Source organism: Lichenostomus cassidix, chromosome 5 (genome assembly GCF_008360975.1).
Source record: "Lichenostomus cassidix isolate B80296 chromosome 5, HeHo_3.0, whole genome shotgun sequence".
NCBI lineage: Eukaryota > Metazoa > Chordata > Aves > Passeriformes > Meliphagidae > Lichenostomus > Lichenostomus cassidix.
Genome location: NC_139486.1, coordinates 57,714,362 through 57,725,756, shown reverse-complemented (window position 1 = coordinate 57,725,756; position 11,395 = coordinate 57,714,362).

The following is an 11,395-nucleotide window of genomic DNA, read 5'->3' as shown; positions in this document are numbered from 1 at the left end:
TTCGAATTTGCCTTGCTAAAGAGTGAGGAGATGCAGCTAGCACTTGAATCGTTTCCCGGCCAGGTTGTTACCTGGTTTCCAAAACATAAGATATTCGCAATATCTGAACTAAAAATTGTTCTTGACCGGGTCCAAAGTCGGAAACCCCTCAGTGCTCCGACACTTTTCACTGACGGCTCGGGCACATCAGGAAAATCGGTGATTGCCTGGTGGAACCCCTCGACAGAGCGGGGGGATTGCGATGTCGAGATCGTTTCTGGGTCCGCCCAGGTGGCCGAGCTCGCAGCCGCTGTCAGAGCATTTGAGCGCTTTCCGGGACCCTTCAATCTGGTTACTGATTCGGCCTATGTAGCGGGGATCGTTTCAAGGGCTGAGGACAGTTGGCTGTCCGGCTCCTCCAACCCAAAAATTAATTGCTTGGTCAAGAGGCTCAAGACAGCCATTTCCCACCGTGACCAACCCTTCTACGTGATGCATGTGCGTTCACACACTGACCTTCCGGGTCCAATCACGGAAGGGAATAGGGTGGCAGACGCGCTCGCTGCGCCCGTGCATGTTGCCAACGTGCCTGATCGATTCCAGCAGGCATCGCTGAGCCATGCACTCTTTCACCAAAATGTCCCGGCCTTGAGGCGAATGTTTGAGTTAACAGTGGACCAAGCCAAGGCCATTGTGGCGGCCTGTCCCCATTGTCAACCCCTCCAGATTACATCCATGGGGTCTGGAATCAACCCCAGAGGGCTTAATAGTGGGGAGTTTTGGCAGTCAGATGTCACGCACGTGCCTGAATTTGGCCGACTAAAATATGTACACGTGAGCGTAGACACCTTTTCAGGCGCGATCTTTGCCACCGCACATTCGGGGGAAAAGGCGAAGGATGCGATTTCGCACTTCCTGCAGGCCTTCGCCGTCCTGGGCATTCCTAAAGAGGTTAAGACGGACAACGGTCCGTGTTACACCTCTGGACCAGTGAGGAAATTTTTCCTCCAGTGGGGCATTTCCCACACCACCGGGATTCCCCACTCAGCCACGGGTCAGGCCCTGGTGGAAAGGGCCCATCGGTCCCTCAAGAGGGTGCTTCAGCAGCAAAAGGGGGGACCAGAAACAGAGACCCCGGCAAATCGGCTCGCCAGGGCTCTTTTTACTCTAAATTTTCTCAATTGCTCCGATAAGGAGCCAGACACCCCGGTGGTTCGCCACTTTGCCAACCACACGCGAGCCAAGCTGAAGGAGCGCCCCCTTGTCCTGATCAAGGAACCGGACTCCCTAAAGATCGTGGGTCCCTTCCCACTTATCATCTGGGGGCGTGGCTATTGCTGCGTCTCCACCTCTGAAGGGCCACGATGGGTCCCAGCTAAATTTGTCAAGCCTTTCCTAAAAGCAGGGCCACTCTCCCCGAGACCGGAGCCAAAGGATGTGACATCGGCCCACTGGCGCCGCAAGAAGAAGGCGGAGACTCCACCTTCCTCACCTCGCCGCCTCCGACCCCACACTCGCAAGCAGAGCGTCTGAGTCACCAAGAGTCCATCCCGCAGTTCCCTGAGCCAGCCTCCCACTTCCCTTCCCCCTCTTCCCTATGGCCTTCCCGTCCTCCCTCCTCCACCTGCCCCAATCTTTATCGCTTTGGTTAATGCTGTTTTGTTTGCTCCCCCATTCAAAGGCCAAGATGCGTCCTACCATCCTCGCGTCATTCCTTCTCTTCATGCCGACCATCATCCCAGTCCAATCGTGGGTTGTGAGGCAGCCGAGCTCCAACGTCTGGGTGACATTAGCCCGTGCCATGAACAAGGAGCAAATGTGTATGTCTACAGATGCGGTCCGAGATCCGCTCTCGTCTGCCTTGGTAGGAGCTCCGGTGCAGGTAGATGCGTTCCCGCCATCCCTCATCTCCTTGTGGAGGTCCACTTTCAATTTGAGCCAAAATGTCTATAAATTTTACAAGGACCGCCAAGAATTTTCTCTCCCTCTTCCCATTCAAAGCCCTCTTTTGCTGTGGCAGAAGTGGGTTATGGGTGAAGCGAAGATGGAGAAAGAGCCCCACGAGTTTCAGCTTATTGGTTCTCTAAAAGCTCTCGCCTGTGTCCAATTCGATTACCAAACTCCGCATAAGTTGGATCTAAAGCTGTACCAGGGGCTGAGACAGGGCAATCCTAATTACGTTGCGAAGAATTGGTGCACCCATATTACCCATGTCAAAGCGCCCTCGTCTTCAAATCGGCACTATGCTCACCCGATTCGGCTCCCGGAGGGAATGTTTTTAATCTGCGGAGAACGCGCCTGGGCCGGGGTCCCCTCTCACCTTGTGGGGGGTCCGTGCACTTTTGGCCATCTGACTCTTGCTTCTCCCAACATGACCCACCTCCCGGTGTGGTCAAACAATTCGATCCCAAAAAAGCCTGATGAGGAAGATTGCAGCACTGAAATTTATCATTGGAGTAAAGGAAAAAGGATAGCAGTGTCCGCCTTCCTGCCTTGGGTAGCTGCAGCCAAGGCCCTTGGGGAGGTCGGCAATTTAGAATGTTGGGTATCAAAGCAAGCCCGATTGACGTCAGAGGCCATTGCTGACCTCTTGCAAGATGAGCAAACAACCAGGCATGCGACTTTACAAAATCGAGCGGCCATCGATTTTTTGCTCCTTGCGCATGGACATGGCTGTCAACAGTTTGAGGGGCTCTGCTGCTTCAACCTATCCTCCAGGAGCCGTAGCATCCACCAGAGGCTGCAAGATATGGACGCCTTGATAAGAAACATCACCTTCGAGAGCAGCCTCTGGTTTGAAAGCACCGTGGATGGCGTCCGTCATGCTGTGAACTCCACGCTTTCCACCGTCGGAGGATGGGCCTACAAAGCACTGAAAGGACTGGGACTGCCCGAATGGGGAGCCACGCTTTTAAAAGACTGCATTATTGTTTTATTTGCTATTGCTTTAATTGCTGCTTCATTTGCATTGATTAAGAAATATTTAGTTAAGCATATTCGCTCCTTATTTAGTAAAGAAGGGGGAGGTGTGGGGGTGCGGCGGCCCGATGCTGCAGATCCCGAGTCCCCGAGGCCGGCGGTCGGCGTAATCCACGGGGACGCTGCCGAGGATGCCATCGCCTGGGACTCGGAGGAGGCCGGGCCGTAAACCGCTCTCTCCCTCCCCTGGAAAGTTTTCCTAAGCTTATTGGTTGAAGGTTTGCTTCCCCGCCCCTATCACCGCCCCCGCTGCTTGCCCTCACTAGAATGTTCTGCTGCCGGGCTTCCCCCATGAGTTGCTTGTAATCCCCTCCCTACTTATATTTCATTTGCTCCCCCGCTTGTCCCTCATGTTGTCCCAGAGCCCCGTTGGCTCCGCCCCTGCTGTTCCTCCCCGGGAAACCCCGTATTTCCCCCTAAAAACCCCTTCCCTTTGTTCTCTCGTGGTGGTGTGGCCGCGACCCCAGCCCCGCCGGGTTCTGCGCCCGGCAGCTGCGTGGACCGCCCCACCCGAGAGCCCCCAGTGTGCCTCCCCCGCGCCGCTGCTCCTGAATAAACTGCACACTGCTGACTCTCAACTCGTAGCACTCTCTTTATCACGGGAAGCGACCAGCGACTCCACGGCGTTCCTGCCCGGGAGGCACCCGCCTCCGCCGCGTGGTCCCTGCCGCTCCACGGAGCGACCCTGGGAACACCGAGGCTGACCGCAGCCGCCTCTGGACAGAGCTGAACAGCCGGGAGGGCTGAGAGCTTGGGCCAGGTGAGGCCCCCGAGGTCTCCCGAAGCCCCGGAAGCTCGTTGGGGCCAGGCGGCCGGACCCCTCCGGCCCCATACAACTTCATGGGGGGACAGAGAGGAAGACATGTGGGCATACCTGCCTTTGGTGGTGAAGATTAAAAAATACATTGCTATCTATTTGTAAGGCGTTTTTATGCCAGAGTCCTGATAGAAATATTTTGAAATGGAGAAAATGGAGAGAGATTTGGTTTAATATGTTTTTACAATACAGGGGGAAACAGGTGTTTATGAGAGAATAAAAATGAAACTCAACACACTTGCCATGCTTAATGTTCTATTAACATTAAACATATTATTATTATTTATATTAACATTATAAACATGTGTTTAAAAATTTTGGTGAGACAAGTATTTCCCTTCATGCCAGCGTAGTCTACCTGAAAATCTTGAAAAGAATTCATCTTGCTGAAAGGAAAATATGAACAGTTGTCATGTCAAGTTCCCACCATAGAATGGCTGGGGTTGAAATCACCCTTAAATATCATCTAGTTCCAACCTCCCTGTTATGGTGCTTGTTCTCAGTATCTGCTTTTATAATCTCAGTTACTATTTATTTTATATTCAGTGTTTTCCCCAGTATTTGGATGTCAAACTGCTCTTTGTCAGTTGAACAGTACATACAGTTTCCCCCCTTTGCTCAGAGCCATTCATAATTCATTGCCTGGATTTGACTAACTATATTTCTCACGAATTTACAAATAAGTGAAATTTCTTATACTCTAGTGGCTCCTTGTGGAGTTGCCTTTTTTAGACTAAACTGCACATGATTCACTGTTTGTTCAAGGGGTTTCTCTTCTACATTTGCTTTAATGGATATACAGGTTTTGATTCTTGAGTAAATAGCTAGGAAAAAAATCTCCCAAATATTTGAATACAGAAGTCCTTCATAAATCAGTTCAGCAGTTCCATTACATGCATTTTCAAACCGATTTCTTCCTTTTTTTTTTTTTTTTTTTGCCTGGCTTTTTATTTCTTGTGTGTTAACTCATTAAAGAAATGCACATAAATAAAATCTTTCAGAATTTAAATTATGGATGCACCAGGCACTTTTACTGAACTGGCCTTAATCCTGTGAATACAGTAGAGCTGTTCTGCTAAAGTTGAATGATTATCTGTTTGCAGCCCTGTTGCTTTGTTTCTACCAATATATCCCATCCTCTTTTGCCTGTTTCTGCAATGTATGTGACAAAATAAAAATATTCTTTCACGGAGTAAGAAGCAAAGCTTTCAAAATTGATAATTTCTCGTGTTGACAAATAAACATGCAATCCTTAAAACCTTGAAATTTTTGAAAGCATGCCTTGAAATATTTGGCCTCCAGGGTAGCATGTATAGTGGTTGCATTTGTCTACTGAAATTTTGAGAAAGAATTTCTTTCACCATTTCTTCCTACTCAAATCCACAAACATTTACCTGTGCAGAGCTCCTGAGGAATCCCTGTGGAAAAGATTCCATGGGGGATGTAGATCATTCTGGCTGCTCTCACCAGCAACAAAGAAGGATTGGCATGTGTGCAGATTAGGGACAATTTTGCTGTCCAAGTGGCTCTCTGGGTCAAGGAATCAAATGAATCTGAGATAAAAGATCTGGGCTGGATGGAAACTGCTGTTTGCAGATTTGGGCTGTGGGGCAGTGAGTGAGGAGCACCAGCTGGGAGTTGGGCACTGCATTGCCCCAAAATCACAAAGATCCTTGGCTGATTGATTGCACAGAAAACACTTCATGCAGGTGAAAAAAAATACACTTGTTGCATTGGTTGAAATATGTGTTTTGGCTGAGGCAGAGGATTTTTACCAGGTTACCAGGAAAAGAGGATGATGTTTCCCTTGAGGTGGTTGAATGCCAATTAAGTGATCCCCTTTTTTTTTCTTATTCCAAAACTTCTAGACTGAAAACAAGCAAGCTGTTAAAAAAAAACAGAAGCAAAACTTGTTATAGGTATTAAATATAGATATAAATATATATATTAAATTATAGCTATTTTATTAATTTAATATAAATAGTAAATTAATAAAGTGTTATAGATATTAAATATTTATGTAAAAATAATATTAAAATTAATATTATAGATATTAAAACTTGTTCTAGAAATTAAATATATGTAAAATTTAATAGATATTACATAATAAATGTACTTCTTATTTCTGGGAAGATAGAGAAGATACAGTCTGATTATGGTCAGAGGGTGTGTCTGATTGATGGTAATAGAACATTTTTAACTGCAGCTGATATGGGGGCTACATTATAAACTCAGATAGTTCTATTTATCACCAATAGCTCTTAAAAACCAGGATTAAAATTCTCAAATCAGTGCCCTATAAATCAGCGATATTTTTGGGGTTTTGATCTTGTTTTCTATGAAGGATGCAATCGAGGCACTCCTGTTACAGAGATGGTGAGGAAATGGGGATCAATGTCTGAAGCACTAGGACACTATAGGGATAACTACTGAAGAGTAACCAAGGAAAATAATCATTCAAATGAGGATTTAAAGGGGGTGATAGCACTGAACAAGGAGGAGAAAACAACATATTCATTAGTTTGTGTTATTCATTTGTGTGCTGAGTGACATAGAGGTCTCATGAAAAACTCCATTAGTTCATTGTGAATTGTTTCATAATGTATGTGGAAAGGAAGCTGATCAAGGTTGAGGCAATTGTGAATGTTAATGCAAAGTGCATGAGGTGAATTTACTTAGCATCAATAGAGTTTTAAAAACTGAAAAGAAATTAGAACTTTTATTTCATGTAGACATCTTCATTTCTTCCATTTAATACATAGATTATGTCAAATTTTTGGCATCACATCAGAGTGGAGGATCACCTGAAAATATGCTGCTTTCAAAACCAATATGAAAATAAATTACAGAAACACAGAACCAATTAGGTTGGAAATAACTCCTGAGATCATCAAGGTCAGCCTATTACCAAACTTATCAACCAGACCATGGAGCTAAGTGTCACATCCAGGCTTTCCCTAAACACCTCCAGGGACTGTGAAAGTAAAATTAGTGAGAGAGGATCCTGCTGAAAGATGACACCTTGGAAAATCTGACCTTGCTTATTTGGTAATTTTGAGGTTACTCAAAATATGAGATCAAATCCTCATGGTGAAGTGGGACTATGTTTTCTTAGTAAAGCATTTTATCTACTGCAAATCTAATATCAGCATATTGCAAAGTTTACCCCAAGCCCTGCTGACTGTCAGAGTTGTCACTGTTAATCTCTGTTCTTTCTATGGATGCAGACTGAGGAGAATGGTGTCTGCAACCCAAAATGTTTGCTCATAAATCCCTTATTAGGAATATAATTCTGATTTGTCGCCATACGTTCTATTAATCACAAAACAACAGAGAACAAATTAAATTTGTTTTTCTTATTATTACAAGATAAAGAAAGCTTTAGAGATTAACTGTAAACCTGTTCTAATTAGTGCCCAAAAGCAGATCAATAATTTATCTCTATTTCCTCCTGTACTTTGTTATTAATCACAAATTAATGGCTACACACCCCAAATGAAATGCTGAGCTCCAGCATTATTCCAAGGAAAATCCACTTAATTTCATGGAGGTGTCACAGGCTCTTGGTGTCTATTCAGGCAATAGAAGCAAAAAGTAAAATGTAATGGGACAGCAGGCTTCAAGGTACTCTGTAAACACTTTTTGTCCATACAAACTGCAATGGATGTACATCAAAAAAAGTTTTTTAACGAAACTTTAATTCCTGATAAAAATCACATGGATCTTTTATTTGGGAAGTGAATGAAGTTGCCCAAAAGTGTTTGAATACATACCATGTTTACACCTTGTTATTAAGACAGTTAACTTGCAAGCATCAGCTATACAATTTTGCTAATTGATTTTATTGTCCTCTCTGATGTTTGGTTTTGCTGTTTTGATAGTGACCTTTAAATCTCTCCCCTTAGACAGCTGGAGGATTCTTTTCTGTTTTGTTCTTTCTCACACCTTCCTTTTTCTGCATGTCTTTGTGAGATTTTTATGAGATTATTCCAGGAAGAATCACATGGTGTGTGATTTCATTGTAGAGAACAAAAAGCCAAAGTTGTCTGAAATGAAAGAACCAATTCTGCAGGGAATGGTTAAGCCATGCTTGCAACATGCTGCTGTTAAAAAAAACGTATTAATGATCCACTAGTTTATTTTTATAACATAATTGAAGGTGATATATTTACAAGATTAAACTGATCAATAACAAAAAATAAAATAAGCATAAAACAAGCAAAGTGTCACAGTCTCTGCATTGAAGTATCACGTAGGGAACAGATCTTAAATGAGTGCCAATAGTTAAATGCTAAGTAGTGCTGCTATTTCAACAAAATAAATTTTTTTTCAGCTTGTATGTTTTCTGTTAAGTAGTTTTTGTGTCCTCTCAAATAAATTAGTGCACAAGAACAAATAAACCACTGATGGCCCAAAGGATTTTGTTCTAAATAAAACATGGATTATTTACATTTAGTGATGCAAACAGTAAATGACAATTGCAATAAGGCTGGTATTGTATGACCAAGTTTCTAGCCTAATAAAAAAATTCTAAGGCTAGCAAATTAATGCACTATAAAATTATTTTTTAAAAATACCTTTTCTTTTTACTCATATGAACACAGACATACCCACACAGAAAATGTCCTTTAAAATATTTTGTCTAAAAATGAAATTCTGATTTCTTAGATTTTTATTTCTCTCACTTTCGTTACTGAATGTGTTCAGTGTATAAAAATGAGAGAGAAATGGTTTTAATTGGGTAAGTATGATTGAGTTATATGGGGAAAAAATGTATTTTTTTGAAACACACCTTTTGAAAGAGTATTTAATGTATGTAAATAATTTTTTAAGTATTTCATTTTCAGGTTGCTTAAAATGAGATGGAAAGTTTTTAGAGGATGTATACAGACCTGTTATATGAATTAAGTCCTTTTTTACAGTTTTGGCTGAGATTATTATTATATTTTTATTGTTACAGGGCAGATGTTCACTGTATTTTCATGTTCATGCAATGGAGAATACAGTCTCACAAAGCACAGCCAATACATATATTATATGTATTATACATCACATACATCACATATAATTTGGTGCTTCATCCAAGCAGGATAAAGAGTTTGTGTTTTATTGACCCTGTGAGCAGACATAATTGCACAGAACAACACAGCTGAGAAGAAAGTTGACCTTATCTTTATTTGATTCAATTTTAAGTCTGCAAAGCAACATTTACAAAAAAGAAAATAATGTTGGCAGTTTCTAGATTGAAACAGAAAACAGTTTTGTTGATTGTTCTGAAGTTTATCTTGAAGACAATGATCACGTCCTTCTCACAAGCTCTCTTAGTGCAGGACCACTGCTGGCATCTAATTTGGTTGATTATACATCACAAATTTTGTCAGCTCTTCTCTAAGCTTTCCCTCAAATTTCCTACAATGCTTTTTTGGCTTGCAATTTCTAATTGATATTTTTTGCCTGACATTACATCTCTTTCATACTTATTCTCTACCTTATTATCCATCTTATAGACAAGAGCCTGCCATAGGTTAGACTGTTCTTCAAATCTAATTTTGTATTGCTTTCTAATGCCTCACCTGTGGTATTTGAGAGAAGAATTTTTGAAACAAAAATTGCCAGGATTAATAGTTTCTGATGTTAAAAGCCTTACCAAGGAGACATTTGCCACCAATCATTTAGTGACATGAATTCCCAAACTTGGAAGATGCTGTCCAAGCACTTGACCTCAGTGTCACCAAGTACACAGGTTCCTGTAGTGGCTGGGAAATAAACATAAAATACATTTCATTTTGGGCTACAGCTGGGTGAAGAGGCACTGAGCAAAGCCAGAATAGTGACATGAGGCACTCTGGCTGGGTAGAGAGGATATCCACAGATACCTAATTAAAATATCTCACTGGAGCTCTAGGCCCTTTGATTATTTACTCTGAAATCTCCCAGTGCAATGGAAATTATTCAAGCAAAAAACACAGGCAAATTCCAAATAAGCACAAAAGCAGCTGCTGTTAAGTAGTTAATCTAGACTTAGACCAGCCTTTAAACTCCTTCACAGCTTTTCATGGAAGGAACAAAACATTTCATCTTTCAGAGGCAGCAACTGAGCCTGTGATGTTATCTTTCTTACGGTACAGCTTTGAACTGTGACATTTATTCTGACTTCCACCCTCATTCCTATTCCTAGCTTCACGCTGAAAGAGAATTTCAGTCGTATTTGCAGATATTCTTTTGTAACTTTTATTCAACCTTTACCTTGAGGCTTTCTTTTTCCCCTTAGGAAAGTGGTTTTTTTGAAATTTGATCAATTGAATTTCATGATCATTTTTGAAAGCAAAGAGCACTTTATGATAGCTTTATCTCTGCAACAAAGAGTGTGTGTTAACAGAAGGGATCCCACTGAGGGAGATTCAAATATTTTAAGAATTGTCACTATTTGACTGTCTATATGGAATCATTTGAGGACATGAAGGTGACCATCTGAGGTGTTAATCTACTCCATCTAAATGCAAAGCTTTTCTAACAATTTTAACAGAGCCTGGATTCTGCCCCTTCCTTTTACTTATTGTTCTACACTGAAAAGATAATTAAGCAATAAATAAAAATGTGAGCAACAATTCCTTTCCTTTCTTTCAACATCGTAGGTGAGCAGGGAGTACCAGACAGGGGAACAGAACAGGAATTGGTGACAGGACAGAATCATCAGGTGTCTGTGAAAAGTCTGATTGACAGCTGGAGATGATTTGAGCTGCTCAGATTTCCAAAAGGGGAACACTGCACCATGCAAGTGCAACAGACCTGCAGAGCAAAAACCTCTGAGCAGAGAGGGCACAGCTCAGAAGAGGCTGGAGAGGTACATTTTAGCAATGCTTCTTTATAAAAATGAAGCAGCTGGGGAGAAACATAAACCTATTTACTGAGAAGAAAAATGGGGTTTTGTATGTAAGGTCATGTCCCCTCAACTCTCCTTTTCCCTGAAGCAGCCAAGGCTGTTGCTGCTTGTCTTTGAAGAACCCAATTATTTTCTCCATTTCCCCCTTCTTCCTTCTCTGCCATGTTCCTGATAATTGCTTCCTGTATTTTAACATGAATAGGAGTCTGTGAAGAAGTTAAAAACCTTAAAACCTGTCACACCCTTTCCCCTTCCCAGGAGAATGGATTCCTCTGCTCTGCCATTGAAAGAGGAAGAGAAGAGTCAAAGCAGAAGCAGAAAATGTGGAGATTCCTTGAGCAGTGCAGCATTCCCAGACAATTTCTGGGTCCTCACTGAGCTGTAGCTGGCTGAGCAGAGCAGTGTCTCATGCCTGGAATAAAGTCTCTCCTTTGTTCCATGTCATTAAAAGGTGTCAAGCTAATAGGAAAACAACCCCACCTATACTTAATGAATGGGAATTATTGAAACAATTCCAAGGTAGAGAACCTGCAAGATTAGACTGAAAACCAAGACGAGCTGATTTTTGTTTAGTTTGCATTTTCTGAGCTGTCCACTTACCACAATAAATACAACAGTGCATTTGAATCCAGCTTTTCCTGCTTTTGAATCTTTCAGGAAGTTCCTACATCAACATCACAGCAGTCCATCAGAACAATTAGCATTAACTAATTGATTAATTGACTCAGCATCTCATG